General features: G+C 45.9%; 1 long non-coding RNA gene across 1 annotated transcript in view; it reads left to right on the top strand.

Annotated features, from left to right (window-relative positions):
- The first annotated feature begins 1,877 nt into the window (after positions 1-1,877).
- Positions 1,878-19,695, top strand: part of LOC121069444 — a 91,678-nt gene continuing 73,860 nt past the window's right edge. Inside the window, exons 1-3 of the long non-coding RNA XR_005819430.1 lie at positions 1,878-3,594; positions 3,971-4,068; positions 16,171-16,337. This is a non-coding gene — a long non-coding RNA (uncharacterized LOC121069444). The remainder of the gene's footprint in view (positions 3,595-3,970; positions 4,069-16,170; positions 16,338-19,695) is intronic.

Raw genomic sequence — 19,695 nt, 5'->3', positions numbered from 1 at the left:
TTCACCTCAGTGTTTTTTGACTGAAATATTGCAGCCTCTCTGTTCAGTTTGGGACACAACTGAGTAATCTGAGAGCCAGATCTTATCCATTATTTCCCATACATCCCAACATAGATGTCAAACCTTCATTCCAACACCATGCATGCTAGGTCAGGTAACACCATCACTGCGTCTAACTGCCGATGGATTCTTGCCTATCGACAGTTTGGTCCAGTCCTTAAAAAATAGCTTCCTTCTTTGAGTGTGGTTTTCCTTATACAGCTGGCGATGAGTTTGTATCTGGGTACCAGACTGCAGTCACTTACTGATCTAATTAGTTCATGGGTGAAACCTACTAGTTTTCCAGAAGATCACCAAGTACGTGTCTTGGTACTTTTTGCTTAGGAAAGGAAATATGTCAGTACTGCAGGTAACTAGTTAAAACCTGCAGAAACAGCAAAGACTTTTTAGGTGTCCAAAGCAATTAGGTATTTTGAAATGTTGCTATTGGATTGTCCACTTAGACAGCTTCAACTGGCATAGGGTCTGAGCACCTCAAAAACAATCCAGATCGTATGAGGTGTTGTCAGATCTGTCTTCCACTGCTTAATTCACTGCTGGGATGATAAGGTGAATTAGTGGAGGTCAAACAAGACCTGAACCTGGTAGCTATCCCTCATTTTGGCCACAAGATTTCCCTTCTAAATGCATCCTTAGCCCTCACATTTCTAACCAGTGTGATTTATGTTCAGAAATGATTAAAGGCGCACGTAGAAAATGCAAAGAAAGAGTTGCAAATGAAACTTTCAAATGTAATTTCCATAGGCACAGAGTTAGTGTGGCTCCCGTTGGTATCTGTCTGCATTGCTTTCATACAGTACCTGCCTCCTGTGGATCTGGCTCCTCTTCCAGTTAAAAGGCGCTTTCCTGTCTTATGCCTGCAGATGATTACTGTCAGGGATGAAAGGCAGACACCTCTTGGGTGGAGCGGAACAGAGCAAAACCAAACCAGGGCTTAGGGCAACAAATGTCCTGTCAGGTCTTAGTCCCTCTCATTTAGGATGAAAGCTTTTCAAGAACATGAGCAGTAGCTACGTGTTTTAATCCTGTTGAGGTGTTCTAAGCAAGCGCTAGCATACTGTCTGAACAAGATGGCAGTAGTTGGGATTTCAGCTGAAGGGAGGTAAGGTGAAAGGATAGAGTACCAGACTAAGGCTAAATGGGCCAGAATAGGTACAAGGTTTTCCATTTTGATTCCCCGACAGTGAAAAATGTTAACTGTCCCTTCAATTTTAAACACTGATCTCAGGTAATTCCCATAACCTTTGTTATCACCCTTAAAGCAACTCTTATTGTGCTAAATTCAACCTATATCTCTTGTACCTCTGCAAATATTAAGGAAGGGCATAGTGTTAATGGCCTTTGTGCTATGAAAGCACATACAATTCTGCCAGCGTTTCAGTGCCCTTTTGTAGGCTCAGTGCTAAGCACCTCTTACTGGTCTGCAGTGTGGGAAGGGCTTGCCAGGATACTGGCACAGCAATCCACGCCGTGACACTGATAAAACCAGAAACAATATCCAGGCCTTTGGGAAGCTTGTATTAGCAACAGCAATAGGAAGAAAGGGATCCTTCTACCATGGATACTTGCTTATTTTTCTTCATCACATTTACAGTGTTTAAGAGATTCTACATGGAAAAGAAATGTTACCATCAGCTTCATAACCATGCCCTTAAAAGATAAAGTTAAGATTTGAAAGAAGACATGAGGTCCGTAAACAAAATTGCTCCTCAGCTTCAAACCTCTAATTAGGTGCATAGAAACTGCTGCTGTTTGTACAAGCTTGGTGACGGCACTTGCAAATAGGTAGCCGGGGGAATTTTGTATTTCGAGTATTTTTGAGGGTAATTGTGCTTGCTGTGGAACATATGCAATACCTGTTTTTATGCCCAGTCTTTGTTTTTCCTTTATTTTAAAAAACAACAATAACAACAAAACCAAAAAACTACAAACCACCACCAGGATCATTAGCATCTCGGTTCTTCTCCTCTGTTCTGTGTCCATCCCAGCAGTGCAGACTGGAATTGAACTGGTTTTTCTGTGGGCTGGCACAATTTACATAAGAAATCACTTACTGCAACGCTAATGAGCAAGCAGCACAAGACTCAACAGTGTGTGTCTGTTAGCAAAAATATCGCAAGAAAAGTTGGGAAGGGATGGTGAACAGTGACGGTGGGGAGCTCATCAGCTGTCAGCTGTCAGCTCTGTCTAATCGCGGTCCCAATAGCATCGGCATGAACTTTGTCATCGATTTAGTGAGAGGTCAAGGAAAACAACAGTGTTCAGAAGATCCCATCCTTTCACTGTGGCCTAACAAATTCTGCTTTAAGACATATTTAAAGCATTTCATAGTTCTCTTTGCTGAGATTGCCTTGCTTCTGCTAATAGCTGCTTTCATTCAGAATGTGTGCAGGTAACTGAGGCCTTCCTGGTGTGTCTGGACTAGAGTTTAAACACACTGTTCACATTTGCATCTTCTTCTCTGTTAAAACCCCATTTCTGGTTTTGCCTGGTTCTAAAGTATGCATAAGCACTGTTCACAGTTCACCTATTTCATCTTCGGGATGCATGAAGTCCACGTTTGGGTGCAGAGAGCGTCGCATAAAGCTTCTGTACACTAAATCCTGAGTGGGAGTAAGTTGAGTGTTGCCACTGACAGAACTATGAGCTTTACTGTCTCACACTGATGTTGCACAACAGTCTCTAAATGATTCTCACTCGTACATCCCAAGGGATTGCGCTACGGTTCAACACAGTGATTCAACATCCCTGGTCTCGCTGGTGCTGGGGAGATGCTCCACACGCGGAATGGTAAACTTGCAGCAAACCAAGGCAGCTCATGTTTTCTTGGGAGGAGCCGATCAAGAGCAAGCATTATCTCCATCAGGTGTTCCCAGCTTTAATGAAGGGTGAAAGCCTTTCGGCCCCTTGCTCAAATTTCATCACAACCATCCCCAGTCTCGGCTCTCGGTGTGTGAGCCACTCTGGAGGGAGCTCTTTGGAAAGCAGCCAGCTGGTCTGCCAGCAGATTGGATCCAGTTGCATCAGCATGGGAGCAGGAATGCTCCAGGGCTGGCAGGACCAGTTCTGACTGGTTTTCCCAAAGCTCCTCCCACAGGAGCTTCTGCAAGGATATCCACTTCCCTCACCAAAAGCATCTCACTGGGTGATCCGGGGATCCTGAAAATGGAACAGCTGTTACCTGGCAAAACAAGTGAAGGGATTAACCCTCCCCTGGGCTCCAAGCCTGGTGACAGAGAGAAATAGTAGGTGAAACAGCACTAAAAATGCTACTGAGACATGCTGTCTTTCACCGTCACAGCTACAGAACTATCACGGCCAAACATCTACCAAAACAAAGACAAGCCAGGCCCTTGTTTAGTGGAAGATGTAATCGATTGGTCTGTGCTGATTAACTGCTGATGACACAGATAACTTTATGGAAGGCACTGTAGCCTTTCAGAAAGGATGTCTCAGACTGGCTGCTGCGTGCAAGGTTATCAGCACGAATGACTTCACTGTGAACCTTTCCATCACAGATGGTGCATCAAGGAGGTTGTAGATTTGGGTCTTTTTGTTGGCACTGTTTCAATGGGAAGATTTGGAGAATCTTGAAACTTTTAGTATTTTGTATGCTTGTGCGTCAAATCTAAATATCTACAGGTGCCTGGTGCTGCGGAGGACTAGACTAAGCAGTCCCTTCGGGCCTAGTCCCTGGAGGTGCCTAATGGGGTATTGCACCAAGGACCGGCTCCTGGAGTTGAGGCATGGCCTGAGAACCTAAAGTTTCACATACCTATTCTGAGCGAGGACATTTACAGCCCCTGGAGACAGAAGGGATGAACTTCAGTGTATGAAGTGAATGTTGCCCTAAAGACTGAGAAACTCGTGAAAAAATAACAAGGCTTACTTTATTTCTTCTGATTTTTAGGGCCAGCGTGATGATTTGGAGACCCGACTGCCAACCGAAACGTGACTTACGCTGAGAGCCCGATACCATGTGTGAGAAGCCATCTTCAACCTCAGTGGGTAAGTCTCCATCTCCCAACCAGGCAGCACAGGAGTGTGATACGGGCAGGCATGTTCCAGCCCAGCTGATCTCGGGTACTCTGCTGGGAAGTAGGACAGGCAGCAGACAAACCCTCGGGCCTGTTTATGAAATATTCCCCTGCCGTAGCTACCAAAGTGAAGAGCAGGGAGGCCCGCAGTTACTTGGGGAGGAGGAAGCAGGGGTGAGGGGAGGCCGTTTGCTACCGATGCCGCGACCTATGCAAAAAGAAGCCTGACAATTGCTCCCTCCCCCTCCACCTCACTAATTACTATTGGAAAAGCTGTCTCCGATGCAAAGCATCTGGGATGACTTTGTCGTGTGGAGAACTTTGATTAAACAGATGGTATCACCCATGAGCGCTGGTAAGCAGATGGTGACCTTGTACATATCTTGGGGTGAAACAGGATATGCCATGCAGGAGAATGCTTTGCATTGGCTCGCTGTGCCCACACGCCTTCTGCCCTGACCTGGTGTGGCATGTCTGCCTGGCCTCCCAAAGGACACGCACAGCCCACAGATACGCTGCTCTGACTCACGTGGTTCCAGTGTGTTCGGGGCCACCGAGCACAAATGACAGGGTAGTGGGCACAAGAGAGCCACTGGAAGGTTTTTTCTTCACTGCACTACGCTGCCAGGTAGGGGTCATCCCGCCTGAGTATAGCACCCAGGTACTTCTTGTTCCTTCTGACTGTAGTTTCTGTCCTGTGTGGTATCCCCGTGCGTGTGAATAGCTGTTCCCTCTCCTACACGTATCCTTCTGAGCTGTGGGCTGCAGTGTGTTTCCCTACACAGGGAACCCCAGCCCTTTACTTGACCATTGCCTCATGCTTCTGCAAGCTCCTCAGATGCTAATGTAATCTATAACTTCCAGTGGGTAAGCCAGGATTGACATGTTCTTGGTGAAGTGTCTTAGACTGATCAACTTGTTTACTGAGCCTTTAAGGCTCTTCCGACAAAATCAGAAAATACCGGGAGCCCAAGAGTTAGTCTGGAGATTTCAGCCTACTCTGCACAGCCTCCCAGAAAGGTTTCCTTCCTCCTCTAGCTAGGCTGGAGGGAGTCAAATTCACTGTTAGTGAGGTGCCTGAAATACAAATCTCCTTCTTCTCCACCTCCCAGGTGATGAGGTGTAAGCTGCAACTTACAAAAGGGGCACTGAGCCAGCCTTGGTGGAAAGCCAGCCTCCCTTTTTATACTGGCTTCCTGATGCAATCTCACACCTGCCTCCCAGTGCTGGTGCAACCAAAGTGTGGCTGCCTGTGCTCGCTGCTGAGTCCAAGTCATATCAGTTACACCCATGAGCAGTTCCAGTGGTCAGAATTTAGCCCCCGGAAGAGGGGACCCTGCTGAAGGTCTCACGCAAAGTCAGACCCTTCTCAGAGGTGTCTCTTGCAGCCCCGTGGGATTTTTGGTGAGTCACCAGAAAACAGGAGGTAAAGAGAATGTGCCGTGAGAAATGCCATGTAGTCATTTATTCCCAGCCTTCCGTTGTGGGTTTGTTTCTTTCAGTGCTACCAGGACAATGTGTGGAGTCTCTGTAACTGGTTCTCACCCATCCACTATTTCAGGATCTAGGTGTATCTCCTTAGTAGCAAAAATTTATATAGGTTAATTCCCACACTCCCAATGAATGAATCATTAAGGGAACAAAGAAAGGTGCCTCCTTTAAAGTATCTCTGCCACCTGCATTATGAACATACGCCCAGGTTTACCTGTGCATATTTAACCCCTTATCAGAGCAAATAAGTGACAGTCAGCTCGAGCACTGGCTGCACCTCTGACACGGACAGCAGGAGGAAACACATTCCTGCACTTGAAAGTGATGTGCAAAACACAAAAGAACACTGAAGGATAAAATAAAATAAAATAATTAAAAAAAAAAACATGTAGGATTCATCTAAGTGTGCAGCTAGATCTGGCTGGAGGTATGTCCCACCTCCCATAGCCTTAGATGTCCAGGGGCATTGAGGAGGAGCGATACCTCACAGAAATGCTCAGTGTCTGGCAAAACCGAGCGGGAAGAGCGTACCTCCCACCAGGAAAGCCTGCAAGCCTCCGTGCTAGTAACTGTTGAGCAGCTGGAGCAGAGTGGCTGCCAGATGAAGCCAAAGGATGCAGCAGCTTCCAGCAGCAAATTGTTTCTTCCTGAATGCAAGTAAGAACAGCATGCCCTTCAGCTGAGAACTGCAGATAGCCCTCAATTGCAAGGGGGGAGTAGGGGGACAGCTCTGTCTCCTGTGTGTTTTTCCCACTTGGTTGGGCTGTCAGTATAGTCTTGCAAAGAGGTGTGCCCCAAGGATGTGAAAGGAGATAAGCCACCAAACTGTATTAGCACATGAAAGAAAAAACAGTGGGAGCTTCCAAAGGATGGCAAAGTTTCAAAACCTGCTCACAGAAGCACATAGTTGTGGATGATTACTGCAGCACACTCCTCCAGCCGGAGGTGTGGCCATGTAGTGTGAGAAGAGAACGTAGCAGGTACGTGAGTAATGCCAGTGCCATTCTTAGTAAGGAAGCCTATTTTTAGTACGGATTGGCTTGGAATATGAATGGCTTTAAAATCAAAGAGCCAGTGAAAGGAGAACTGCAGCGAAAGGTGCTGAGTGCAGAGATACAGGTACAGCCTCCCTCTGAAGATGACCCCAAGACACAGGGTGGCAGAAACTAAATGGTGCAGACTCAGGCCCAGCACCTTTCCTTTTGGGTGCTCTTAGAGGTGGGGTCCTGGACTTTTCTTCTGAGCCCTGTACACTGCAAGCGTGCAGTGAAGCGCGGTGCAGCAGGGAACAGCTGGGGAGACAGAGGGACAACAAGAAGTCAGGCAGCAAACCTTTGCAAAAGGTGGGTTAGTGTTCTCATGTTGCATCTAGTTTGCCTCCAAAAGAAATAGGACAGAAAGCCCATCTTTTGTTTCCATCAGGGAACTGAACACAGGGAGGAACAGCGCTGTAGTAAAATTTTCCAAAGCACCCAACGCTGGATACTGCAAAGGGTTCTATCGCCTTTTACCTGCTGGCTCTGAAGGGAAGATAGTGCCTGGCTCCTTCTGCATCCTGACTGACTTGGAAAGTTACATCACACAGGAACAGTGCCTAGTGCTGCTGTCAAACGATTGACAGTGCTTGGATAATTGTGAGCAAATTATTGTCCTTTGGGTGCTGAGTCTTTCACAGGTTGGCCAATGTGGGGGGCAATAAGGCGTTTGCCAACACATGCTGTGTTATAACAGCTGCAGTCTGTAAGGCCCAGCTTTCTCAAGGCAGGAAAGAAACTGAGGGGAGTGGTGTGAAAGTTTCCTTCTTTCTCCAGGAGGTTTGCCTTGGAAAGGCTTTGATATTTATTCTGTCCTGTAGGTGATGGCTGGAAGGGTTCAGCTGCCTATATTGATCCAGCAACAGTTAGGGCCGAGGCTGCCAAGTCGTTATTGCCATGCAAATCCTGTATGTGTGGAAAGGATTGTCACCACATGCTTTGCAGAAGTGCAATGCCATTAGTCAGGGCGGTTCTGGAGGTAGTTGGGTCAAATGGCCATTCCCGTCCCAAAGCTCCCCAATGCCAGCTGTTGAAAGCAAACTCAGGAACAGTGCACTTCCCACTGCCACCCCTGTGCCTTGCGGCTGGGAGCCCTTTCTGCTGCTCTCTTCATCACGTCCCCAGCTCATATTTATATGAAATGTACCTTCACAAAAAGCAGGACGTCTCCAGACGCGTTGTGTAGGTGCAGACTTCCTGTGGCTGTGGCAGGATCCCAAGTTAACCAGAGCTTTGAGGTTGGTCTGCCTAGGCCTTCTCCACATCACCAGCTCTCCAAAGAAGACCAACAAGGCATTAAAACTCCAAAGTTGATTATATTAGAATAAAAACTGGAATAATTCACTTCTTAAGTAGAACCAAAGGGCGGGTCGAAAACAAGAACTCCCCCTGCACATACCCACAACCCTTACGGCATTGCAAGAGCTCATTTTTTGTCTGCTCAGTGGCTTTCTGCATTGCAGGAAACTGCACAGTTCCTTCTGTCCCTTAGGAAAAGGAAAACCTTTTTCTTACCTTTGGGCTCCAGCTGTGAGTCCACTTGTCTGAGCAGTCTCCCATTTTTAAAGAGCTTAACACACAGAAGAGAGCCACACAAGTAAAACAGATACCGTCTCTCTCCATGACTCAGAAATGGATCGTCTGGCTGACGGTCTGTATGTGGGTTGCAGACATGGCTGTGATCTCTGGAGATCTAGTACTCTGACTCATGTGTAGGACATCCAGAAATCCAGAGAAAATATCCAGAGGCCTCACATTCTATCTGGACACCATTTCCCAGCAGAAAAGGAGGAACAACATAGGGAAACGCGTGTAATTTGTGGGACCTACTGTGTCTTGCCACTTTGACTCGCTCAGTTACCAGACGTAGAGGTGGCTTTGCCCTTCTGGTTCTTCACAGTCCTTTAGTCTAAATAGCAAAACATAAAAAACCTCTCTCTGTTGTATTGCCATGTCTGAGATGGCACCTTTGGAAATAGATTTTGCTTGAAGAGCAGCTACTCAGATGTCAAGGAGGGATTTAAAAGGTGGTTGTGAACCACTCTGGAAAGCCTGTGGTGGAGAGGGAGTGGCTCAGAGGCCTCTTGTTTGTTTTTTCCTTTTCTGTACATGATTAGAGGCGCTACGTGGGATTTCTCTCCTTTTCTAATTGGTGGGATGTGGGGCAAAGTTAGGAAGTTAAGTCTGATGTGGAGTTTGTCAACTTCGAGCTGGACAGTGAGGAACTGTACTCTGACTGAGACCAGGAGATCAGGAACTCGTTCTCACATGCATAAACTCTGTGGAGTTATTGTCATTCCCCTTCCATTGACCTCTGCCTTGAGACTGGGGGAACTTCTCAGCATGAAGGTTTTCCATAGGGCCTTGCAACCCTGCAGCCATGGCTGCCAGTGAAGGGATGCTTCGCCCTGCTTCATGCTGGAGGGACCTGGTCTCCCTTACCTGTGTGCTGTGGGCCCTGTACTGATCAGAGCTGACTGAGGTGATGTGATGTGATGTGATGTGATGTGACGTGTGCCACACACGGGTTAGCGGCTAGGACCCGAAGTGACCTCCCTGTTGTTAGCATATACGGCAAGAGGTACTGAAGTTTACGTGAGAAGGTGCAGGTATGCAGAACGCCGGCTGTGATCTGCAGGCTTGTGCGTTTGTTTTAGAGGTAAAGAAACACAGTTTAATGCTTCAAGAGCTCTCTTTTGATTAACATACAGTCTTCCATGGGGAGGCTGTGCAGGGTAAGTTCTGCCTTTGGATCAGCAAACAGGATTATTGGGAAAGTGCCCAGCTGCTAATCTCTGACCATGATTGCTGGTGGGAGGTATGTCAGGGAGCAGACTGCTTTTCTTTCTTCTGTTCAGAACATCTGTATGGTAGATTTATGAAATTGGTCCAGGAATAAAGCAACGCAGAAAGGTCTAACACTACCCTTTTCAGACCAAACATCTTTTATTTATTCTAAAAACGATCATTTAAATTTTGCATTTTTTTTCACTTCTTGGTAAATGAAGAAATCACTCAAAGAAACAGAATTGTTCCAAGTAGAAGACGACATTTTGTTTGACTCGGATTTCTCTCTTTGAGAATGTTTTCGTTTTATATAAGAATGTAGGGGAAGATTCACTGTGAGGCGAGAGTTGGACCAGGCGGTCCAATGGGGACAGAGAACAAAATATGTATGTGCAGGCACATACCCGCTCATCCACTCAGCACTGCGTATGATTTGAAGATATCTTTGTTTACAGTAAGGTGACTTAAGTGTATGGCTTTGTCCTTGCTGCTTACCCACCCAAGCACACCTGAAAGTAAAGCGCAAGTGACTATAAATAGTTTGGGATCCTTTAAGACAAAATACAGGTGCAGCATAACCACATCATTTGGTCCAAGTTTCACAGATGACAGAAGAAGAAGCCCTTCTGAAATCTTTGGTTAATTTTCAGAAGGCTGGAGCACTCCCTAAAATCAGTACCAGTGGTGTTCTCCCACTGATCTCAATGGGGCAAAAGCTGAGGCCCATGCTGAAGACTTCTGAAAATGCTGCTCTGCAGTTGTGGATGTGGTCCTCTCACCTCTTGCATGCTCAGTAATGTTTCACCAGTGTGAGAAACAGCAAGGTCTGGCAGCAATAATCATCTCCTGCGTAAGTTCTTAACACATCCTATCTACTAACTAAATACACAGCATAACTGCTGCAGAGCTCAAAGCTCTGAGTATCAAGGATTGTCAACGTTTAAAGCAGCTCTTTTTCTATGTTGGGGAGACAGTACAGGTGGATGACTTCACTTCTACTGAAGACAGTACAGGTGGATGACTGCACTGTCAGGAGCAGTTTGAGTTTATCCAGGTTTGCATCGCACCGAGTTGTGATGTTTTGCGTGTTTGTTCTTTGTTTCCCCCATGTGTGCATGTGTGTGCAAATCCTGGGGGTTTTCTGAGGGCGTGCTCCAGGAACGAGGGCAGTGAGAGGAGCGAGACCTGCTGGGAGGATGCACGCAGGATATAAACGGGCTCATGGTTTCAGTAGGAGACAGCGAAGAACCGCCTTGAGTCTGGGTGTGGAGGAAATATGTCAAGACTCTGAGCCAGGGCTGGATGGCACTGAAAAGCAGGGAAAGCAGGAACAGAATTCGTAGGGTCTCAGTGAAACCACCTGACAAGTACACCTGAGGCGGAGCAATACCAAGCAGCGTAAGGCCAGCCCACAGAAAGGGAATACGATGGTGAGAGGAGGAGACTAAAGAAATGGGCAGTCAAGAAACGATACCTCTGTATGTCAGTGCAGTGCTGCTCTAGCGCTGAGGGCAGGGTGTTGTGGTCCCAAAAGTTGTGCTTCTGTGCTGGCTTAAACTTGGAGAAGTGGGAGGAGAGCAGTGTTTTCTGCAGCAGCAATTTCCACTTGTGAATGCCAAAGCATTTAGTTTCTTCTGGATTAATCTGGACGTGGCAGAGTTGCTGTGCCACCTGCCCTTTCTCTGCTCTGCAGGCTGAGCTATGCAGCCGGGCCATGTTTCTTATGATGCTGCAGCCAGTAGCTACAAGTGACCTGCAAACAGCAGATCAAAAGGCCCTGTGGCAGCCCAGCTGCAGGTCAAAATCAGGCTTTGGTCCTGGTCCAGCAAAACCATTTTATTTGGCTCAAACTAAGCCCCAAACGAATATTCTGGGAGTATTAATGTTTTGCGAGGCAGTGAAGAAATTGCTTGGCTTCCTTTTTTCCCTCCCTCCCTCATCTATTTACAGGAGAAGATATTACTCAGGAGAAAGGAATGAGGAAAGTGCAAGACATTATCTCCTGATATAAATGACAGGGCCCATCCTATAGAAAGATTCATGTTCTTCCATGAAGGTGGATGTCTGCGTCTTAGAAGAATAAGACTTGTTAATAATCGTGGCTTAGGCTGGGCAAAGAGTAAGCTCTGAAATGTGCAGCTTCTTTCTCCATGAACAGGAAGAACCATGAAGAAATTCAGAGATGGTTGAAAAGTGTCATGGAGCACGGAGCCATTCAGAACACAGGCTGGGGAGCAGGCAGGCCATGTATTCTCATTTTAATGCAGGCGTTTGTGCAGGAGGTGGGCTTGGCCTTACTGGAACTTGTCAGAGGTGTGCGGAGCACCCATCACTTTAGCACTCTGGCTCTCAAGTGGCACAGGTGTCACCATATGCTTTCTGTTGCTGTTTTCCTTCCCCAAGCCCAGTAGATTCTGCATTGGCTGCTGGCCAAGGACTCTGCATTTGTCCTTTTTTTTTCCTTCTGAATATGAAATCTGTCTGCAAGGGAATTAAGCAGTAGCACATGTGTATCTCAGTATGCATGCATGCACCCTCCCACACATGTACCGCAGACATGACTTATCTGTGTCACAGGCTGAACCCAGCTAATGAGGAACCTCGTACGCACAGTAACGTGTTGGAGACTTTCTTGCCCTACGATGGTTCGCTTCTCCTGCAGAGATGCTTGGGCTGCTTACAGAGAAATACAGCAGGGAGGTACTGCACCCCCAGGATGCTGCTTTTCCAGAGTGCTTGGGGCTGGAAGAAGAGCCTGCCGAAGACCACGCAGAGCTGTTGCTGGTTGCTGTGAGCACAGTCAGAAACAGGTCCTTTGGTTCCTTTATCCTGGCTTTACTGAGATATTTCAGGCACGCATGATATAATGACAGTGTGCTGCAGCCCAAAGGTGTGGTGGAAAATCTGGTTAAACATGCTGGCTGAGCTGCTGGTGGATCCTCAGCTGGGACATGCTGTAAGGCACAGCTCAGCACTGTTAGCACAGGAAAGACAGGAGCTGGTGCTCTCTCATTCAGCCTGAAGAAACCACATTTTTCCAGATTGATTTTTTTCCATCATCTCTTGCATCCATGCATAAATGCTTGTGCGTGTGTTTATATTTCTAGCTGTTAGGTGCTATCTCACGTTCTTGTTGTCATCATCTCTCGAAGCCCCTTTTGGGATCAGGGACATCTGCTGTACGAAGCCACTTATATCCTTCAGATGCAGTTTTTGGAGGCAGGTTGTTCTCTCTCAGCTGCACGACCTCTCTAGCTTGCATTCACAGTACTGCTTTTGTGTTCTCTGGCAAACTGGAGCCCTATAAACCTTGTGTGTGGCATTGTGAAGAGGGTCTGTCTGCAGGGAAGTTATTGTAGGGTCAGGTGTCACGCCCGGGGTGTAATTGTGAGCTGGAGACTCAGGTTAGGCAATCAACATGATGCCAGCAAGACACGATCTGCAGCTGTACCCTCAAAGGACTCAGCAGGGTAAATGCCTTAATGCAGGAGGCCAGGATGAACAGCAGGATAAAGGTGTACAAATTTATGTCAGTGCATCTATCAGTCCAGCTCTGCTCAGGCTTCCAGGGACCCAGCACCAAGGGGGGAATGAGGACCTGATCTATCATTTATGTAAAGCGAAGTCCAGCAGAAGTCCAGGGGTGCATTTTGCTCTGTTGGTTAACAGTTCAGAAGTAAAAAAATCCTGCGTGCTGTTCCTGAAATGGTAAGCTTGTTTTTTTCCTGGGAAAAATGGAAAGTTAAGAATCTGCAGAAATTGTGTTTGCAGAAATGACTGCAAGAAGTGTAGGATTTTAAATGTATAACTGGGAAGAGTTTCTGAACAAAAGATGATAAGAGAAATGGAGAAAAGCCCTCTTAGCTCAGTGCCAGGTGGTATTCTTACCTAGTGATGCCCATGTCTCCATTTGTAATGTAATGTAATGTCCAGTGTGGTTTGGCATTTGATTTGGGTTCTCCCCCTTTGTTTAGGAGCAGGGAGCGGGGCCGGCCGTGCCAAGGCCACTGTGGCAGGGCGCGTTCCTGCCTGCTTCCCTGCGCCCTGCCCTCCGCTGGCTGGCAGAGGCGCGCGGCATCCCCGCCACCAGGGCTCTCTTGGCCTTGTGGGGAGATCAGAGGGACTCAGATAGTGATCACTGATGTAGCTGGCTTCGTTAACTTCATTAGGCTTCTTCCAAGGGCTGCTGGGTCTCTTTGGCTGTGTGCCTTTCGGCTGCACTGTCAGCTGGGAGTGGAAAATCCAAGCATCCTCTCTCCTGGGCCTTGCGAAGAGTGCTCATGACATCCATGCACAAAACCCTTCAGGAGGAGAGGGAGTCAGACTTCCAGGCCCAGGGGCTGATGTAGGATGATTGTTTCTCCCTTGTCCTTTGCCTTAGTTTCCCCATCTGTAAAATAAATTAATAATCCTTGTCCTGGAAGCTCTTTCCTGGAAGAGGAGATGGATGAGAGTGGAGAGAGGCGTAGGTTCTAGAGCCCGCACCTCACCAGAGTAGTGGTAGGACCTAATGTTCCCAACGCCAGTGTACTAGGGAGGCCATCACTCACAGAGGCTGTCCTGAGGAGCAGGGCAGATTACCTGTGCTTCCAGGTGGTGGTTTCTGATCTGCAGCTGAACTTCTTAACCTTAGATCTGCCTTTTTTGCTCACTTGCAATGCAAAACTCTCCTCTGTAAACACTGTAAGTGCTTGCACAGGGGAGAAAGGCCCACACCAGCATTCCTCACTTTGTGCTCCTTCTTTTCACAAACCTTATATTTCTTTACCTTCATCCTCTCAAGCACTCAGTGCTCTTCCCATCTGGGCATGTGAACTGCTCATGTAAACAGTCCCTTTATTCCAGTATGCCTTTATGTAAGCCATCTGAATCAAAACTTGCATGGGTGACATAGAAATACAGCACCGAAACCAACAAGGGAGGCTTAGAGGAGGGCAAATGGCCCAACTCACTTTACCTCTGAATGCGCTCAGGCCAATCTGTGTTTGGGCAGTGTTACCAGGTGCTCGGAATCGAATTTGCCTGCACTTGTACCTGGGCAGAAGCTTCTGCTATGTGAGCAGCAGGGAGGTGGTCAGCAGTACCAGCCCTTGTGGCTAGAGGTGAGTAGAGCAAAAAGCCAGGGTCTTCATGTGAAACGAATGCCAAAGGACACATTTTCCTGAGTTGAGGAGCCAAGAGCTAGGAGTGGTCCATTCGGCAACGTCAGCTGCAGAAACTTGGTCCAGAAGTCTCGAACCATGCCAGAAGTCTTAGAAATTTGCTTGTGTAATGGTTATGGGAATGGACAGACTGATGGCCATCTGCTCATACTTATTTCCTTCGTGAAGTCACTCCTCTCCGTTTGTGACTACCATTTCCATAGCAATGCATAAATGAGAGTTAATACATGAAAAATGACAGTGTGAACACACAGGACTTTAAAAACAAATCCGGTGAAACAAGCTGTCTGTACAACCACCAGTAGAAAAGAATCGTTAAAGAATGGGCCTATTCAGGAGGTGGAGTCAATCCTTAAGTGCAAGCTTTTCAGATATATTCAGGCTTTTTTGGGTCTGCGAAGCCGTATCTTTAATGTTACTCCCAACCAACCTGCTTATATTACAGTGCTCATAATCTAGATCTTTCCTACACATGAGCTGGGCAAATTTTTCAGGAAACTCTCATTCTGGATGTTTTTTTTTATTTGCACTTTCACTGAGGGAACAATTTCTGGCTGAGACTGCTATGGGACTCCTCACTTAGCTGTTCATACAGTGCTAGGTAAGAGATGGGGGAAGACCCACCTGGCACATGTGACGCTAGCTTTGTCATGTTATTTACAAGTGGCAAGACACAGGAACTGTCCTGTGTGTTTAATTCTATAGCCTGTGCCACCATTTCCTCTTTGTACATAAACTCTTTTATTATATTTAACAATGCAGGTAGTAATAGATCCCTTATCACTAAGAGGAATAGTTATTAAAATCCATCTCAGAATTATATATCCCCAACAACATGAATTATACTTGTGCATGGAATACCAATGTAATATTTGCATACAGATGAACTTATGTTGTTTATATTGTGTTGCTATTTACTGCTAGCAATGATAATTGCTGGGCTGGGCAGAAGCTGTATGGGTCATTTTCAGCTTGGATTCTGAAGGAGGGGAGCCTGCCACGAGTCTCTGCCTCATCATTTGTCAATCTCTGCTTAATAACTTCTGAATGCATTGACTAATTTCATGTAAACTTTACACAGGGGTCGAGGTTTTTGTGGTGGTGAGACTAAGGGACAAAGGACAGAGGTGCCCGGTAAACTAGGATTCATTAATTCCACTGCTCAGAGAACATCTTGTTTGGAATTAACCTCGGGAAATGCTTTCTCTAGGTCCAAAACTTCCTGAAAGTGTAGAATGTTTTGGACAACATTTCACTTAAGTCATCAGAAACATTCTATTTCAGCTTGCCTGGCAGGGACGTTTGCAGTTACCTTCCAAAACAGGTTTTCACTTACATGCTGCTAGGTTTTGAAAAGCCAAATCAGATCAAAATTCCTGAGCTGATTCAGAAAGGAGAGAAGACACTTTCTTACAAGTGTTATTCTCACAGGGATTAGAGGGGGAGATAATGAAGAACTACTCATCTGTTCTTTAGAATAGTTCAGCCATACACAGATTTTACCTTTAGAAACTGATGATCCTAAATTCTGTTAGTAGTTATGCAGAACTTGTATAGGCCCTTTCCCTCAAGACTAAATCACATCTTCCTCTTTTTCAGTTTGGAGGATAGAAGCCTTGCTACAAACCTGATTCCTGACATGGTTGTGAAAACTGAGAAAGAGAGCACAGAGCGACTGAGTTATGAGATGGTGATGCCTGCAGTGCTTTTCTCATCTTAAGACCATGAAGTCACTAATGACCATTACCATGACAGTGGTTTATCAGGTATCTATTTTTTTCCCCTTTATGCAACATTACAGATTCTCAAATATACAACATAGTTACAGTCATGAAGTGGAAACGAAGAGAAGTTATGTGATGTAGTTGCTTTTGAATGCTAGCATCACATGTTTGGGATAATTTCATTAAGTTTTTACGTCAAGCCCAATTACTCATTGTCATTACACAGATGTCAGGTCTGTATCCTGCAGGGATTAAAGCAGATTCAATTCAGATGGCAGGAGCAGTCCACTGTGGAAACAGCACTTCTGGCAAAGTGACAGCAGGTCACTGCATCCTGCTGTAAGAACAGCAAAATCATCTATACTCAGCTGCCACTTGTGTACAACCACTCATCTGCCTTATCTCAAGGCCAGAATGAAGTAAAACTTTACTTGTGATCCCAGCGTAGTCAGTGCTCAAAAACTTGCAGCCTCTAATTTTTCCAGTGTCAGTGTAGTCTCTTTCCTCTTAACTGATTTGAGACGTGTCATTCTGCTGTAGGATCCTTTCTTTCTTTCTCTGTATCTGTGGATAAGTCAGATAAATGAGATACAGTTCTGTCCACACAGAAGCTACGTCTGAAATAACTTCAATAAAAAAGATAACGTCTGTAAAAAAATTTTTTTCATAAATATTTTAATTGTACTCCTGACATAAGGCCCAGTGAGTTTGTTAGAAGACTCATTATAGTTTCTCTGAATAGATAAAAATTGTTTTTCTGTAGGATTAGAAACATAAACTCACTTGACGCTTTCTCTGAATTGCTGGATGTCTGTGTCTGAATTTCCAGTATAACCAGGGGTATTCCTCCATGGAAATAGCAGGAGACCAGAAAAGATGAAAAACAAGCCCAAATACATAATAGTAGGAAAGCAAAAGAGGGGAAAACAGTAATAGTTCTGTGGGTTTCTCAGAGATGAGCTTTGTGTGGGGAAATTTAACAAAATGAAATGCTCGTAGAGCTGAGTCTTTGCCTTGTACTTTCCACTGAATATCATCAGCTTAATTCCAAGTGGTGTGAAGTCTGTTATTCGACATTACCTTGAAGGCAAATTTTTATGCCAAATTTGAAATAAAAGGCTGTTATTCATATTTCCTACTTTTCATCAAAAAACAAAAAAATGTGCAAATTAAACAGAACTTCCTGTTTCCAACCTTTTAGCAAGTGCATGTTTCAGTTTGTGTTCCTCTCCCTTTGCAGAAGAAAAAAAAAAAAAAAGATGCACTAGAAAAAGGATGGATCCGTGCCTTCATATTATGTCTGCAAGAATAAATATCAAGCGTGTCTGGACATGACCCGATCTTAGTAAGGGCTTTGATTCACAAGTGGGAACACTTTGTATTGGGACAGCTGTTGTTATTCCTGCCCGAGCTCTCTGCTGCAGCCCTCAGAGGATACCGCCTCCGCTGCAGGGGTGTCTCGGTTGGTCATGAAGCAGCTGAACTGCCACAGTCTATAACCAAACAAGTTAAAGGAAACCCACACTGGTTTCATGTACCTTACAATGTGACCAGATGCACGAGAACTTCATTAGTGTCAGATCTTCTGCTCCTGAATATCCCCCTAAGACATGAGGTAGACACAGCTATTCCAGTTATACCAGGTAAATAGCTGGCGTGCGCTGGGTGGCCCACCTAGGAGAAGCAGCATCAAGAACCATGCAGAAACTAACTGGTGTAGCTCATAACAGAAGATGAGATTGCAAAAGAGTCAGCATTCTTGGACCCCTGCTCTGTTTCCACTGTTGAAGAGACACAGTTGTGCTAGGCCTTTATTTACAAGGTGAGTTACCAGTCAAAGTTCTCTTGGGAAAAGGCAAAGCACTCGGACATTCAGGCTTTGAGCCTTGCTGCCTGCTTTTTGCACTGTGCAGACAGAAATGTGAAACATCATGGTGGGGACATATTTTTCAACAGGAATGTGGCACCAAATGTCACCAGGCCTTGCAGTCATCATGGCACCTACAAGTGTTGGGAACCAGTCTGCTGGGAGTAACTTGCACCGCTGCTCCATGCTCTTCCCAAACTCCAGTGCAATGCCTGAGCTGCACAGCCAGCTCCAGGAGAGAACTTCTCCATCTGGCTGCGCATTTCGGTGCAGCGATCAGCGATAGCACGGCTAATAGGCTGGCGTTTAAATGGCTGTAATTAGGCTTCAAAGTAACCATTATGATGAAAGGGGGAAATCTCACATTCCTCTCCACGCTATCATTTCAGGGTGTCTGGCAGCACCCCAAAAAGACAAAACTGCATCACTTTATACCACCAGAGCTACCTGTTTGCAAGGAATGTCTCACTTTTGGTTTACAGACAAAGGCATTTTTTTCCAGTAAAAAAAAAAAATCCACGCACTTTTGATTTAAGTATTCTGTTTTCTCCGTGCCTGTGGGTTGTTATCTACCCAGCATGTAAGCGTTTTGCAAATATTTGACTGGAAACGACAAGAGATAAGGGCAGGTGATAATGCTGCAGCAGGCATGCCCTACCAAGCTGCTTGGTAACTGCAAGGATATTTTTCGGCTCCTCGTGTCCTAGATTGAGGCTGTACAATACAATCTTTACTAAGAGATTGGCTGCAGCCTGCCTCTTCTATTTACTCATTTCTCCACTGCAAATTTGTTTGAATATCTGAAATGCTGACAAGTTTTTATTGCATGGGTCCTTTTTTCCCTGCTCTGTGTTTCAGACAAAGTGGTCTGCCGAGCAGGAGGAACGATAAGGGTAATGTTCCTGCTGTTAAATGCTGGTGCTGGCTTAGTGCAGGCTTATTCTGAATAAAAGGCCTCTTTGTTTCAGAGCTGTCCACTTTGCAGGGAGAGCAGCCTGGGGGATCTCGTCTCAGGTTCAGTCCTTGGTGCTGTGCTGCTTGTTCCAACTCCGTTTTTGAGGATATTAACAGTTTCCATCCACCTCCTAATTCCAGTGCCATAAAACATCCTTCTTACTCATGAAGCAGAATACCTAGATCCACCTTCTTGCCTCCTGGCTAATTACTGTCATTATCTGGCTAGACAAACTTGTCATGAGATTAGAATCTCCTCACAAAACAGGGTCATCTCAGGAAGTTCTTGCTATCCGGTTTTGTGTAAATCAGTCACCTCTGCAGCTAAAAGGCAGCTCCGATTCTTGAGAATTCACACGCTCCCAGGAGAGGAGCAGAAAAGCATTTCCACATCGGAGCTGCTTCAAAAGGCACTGGGCGTTCCCACTGACATCAGCGGGGCAAAGACTACGCCCACTCTCCTGCACCTGCTCAAGGAGTTGTCCTTTAAAGATACTGAAAAGTCCTAACCACTTGCATCAATTTCATTGCCTGGATGTATCATTAATGTAATAAAGTCGTTATATTCTACTTACTGCA

This window comes from Cygnus olor, chromosome 4, assembly GCF_009769625.2.
Source record: "Cygnus olor isolate bCygOlo1 chromosome 4, bCygOlo1.pri.v2, whole genome shotgun sequence".
Taxonomy (NCBI): Eukaryota; Metazoa; Chordata; class Aves; order Anseriformes; family Anatidae; genus Cygnus; species Cygnus olor.
The sequence above is the reverse complement of the archived record's forward strand: the minus strand, read 5'-3'. Positions and strand labels throughout refer to the sequence as shown.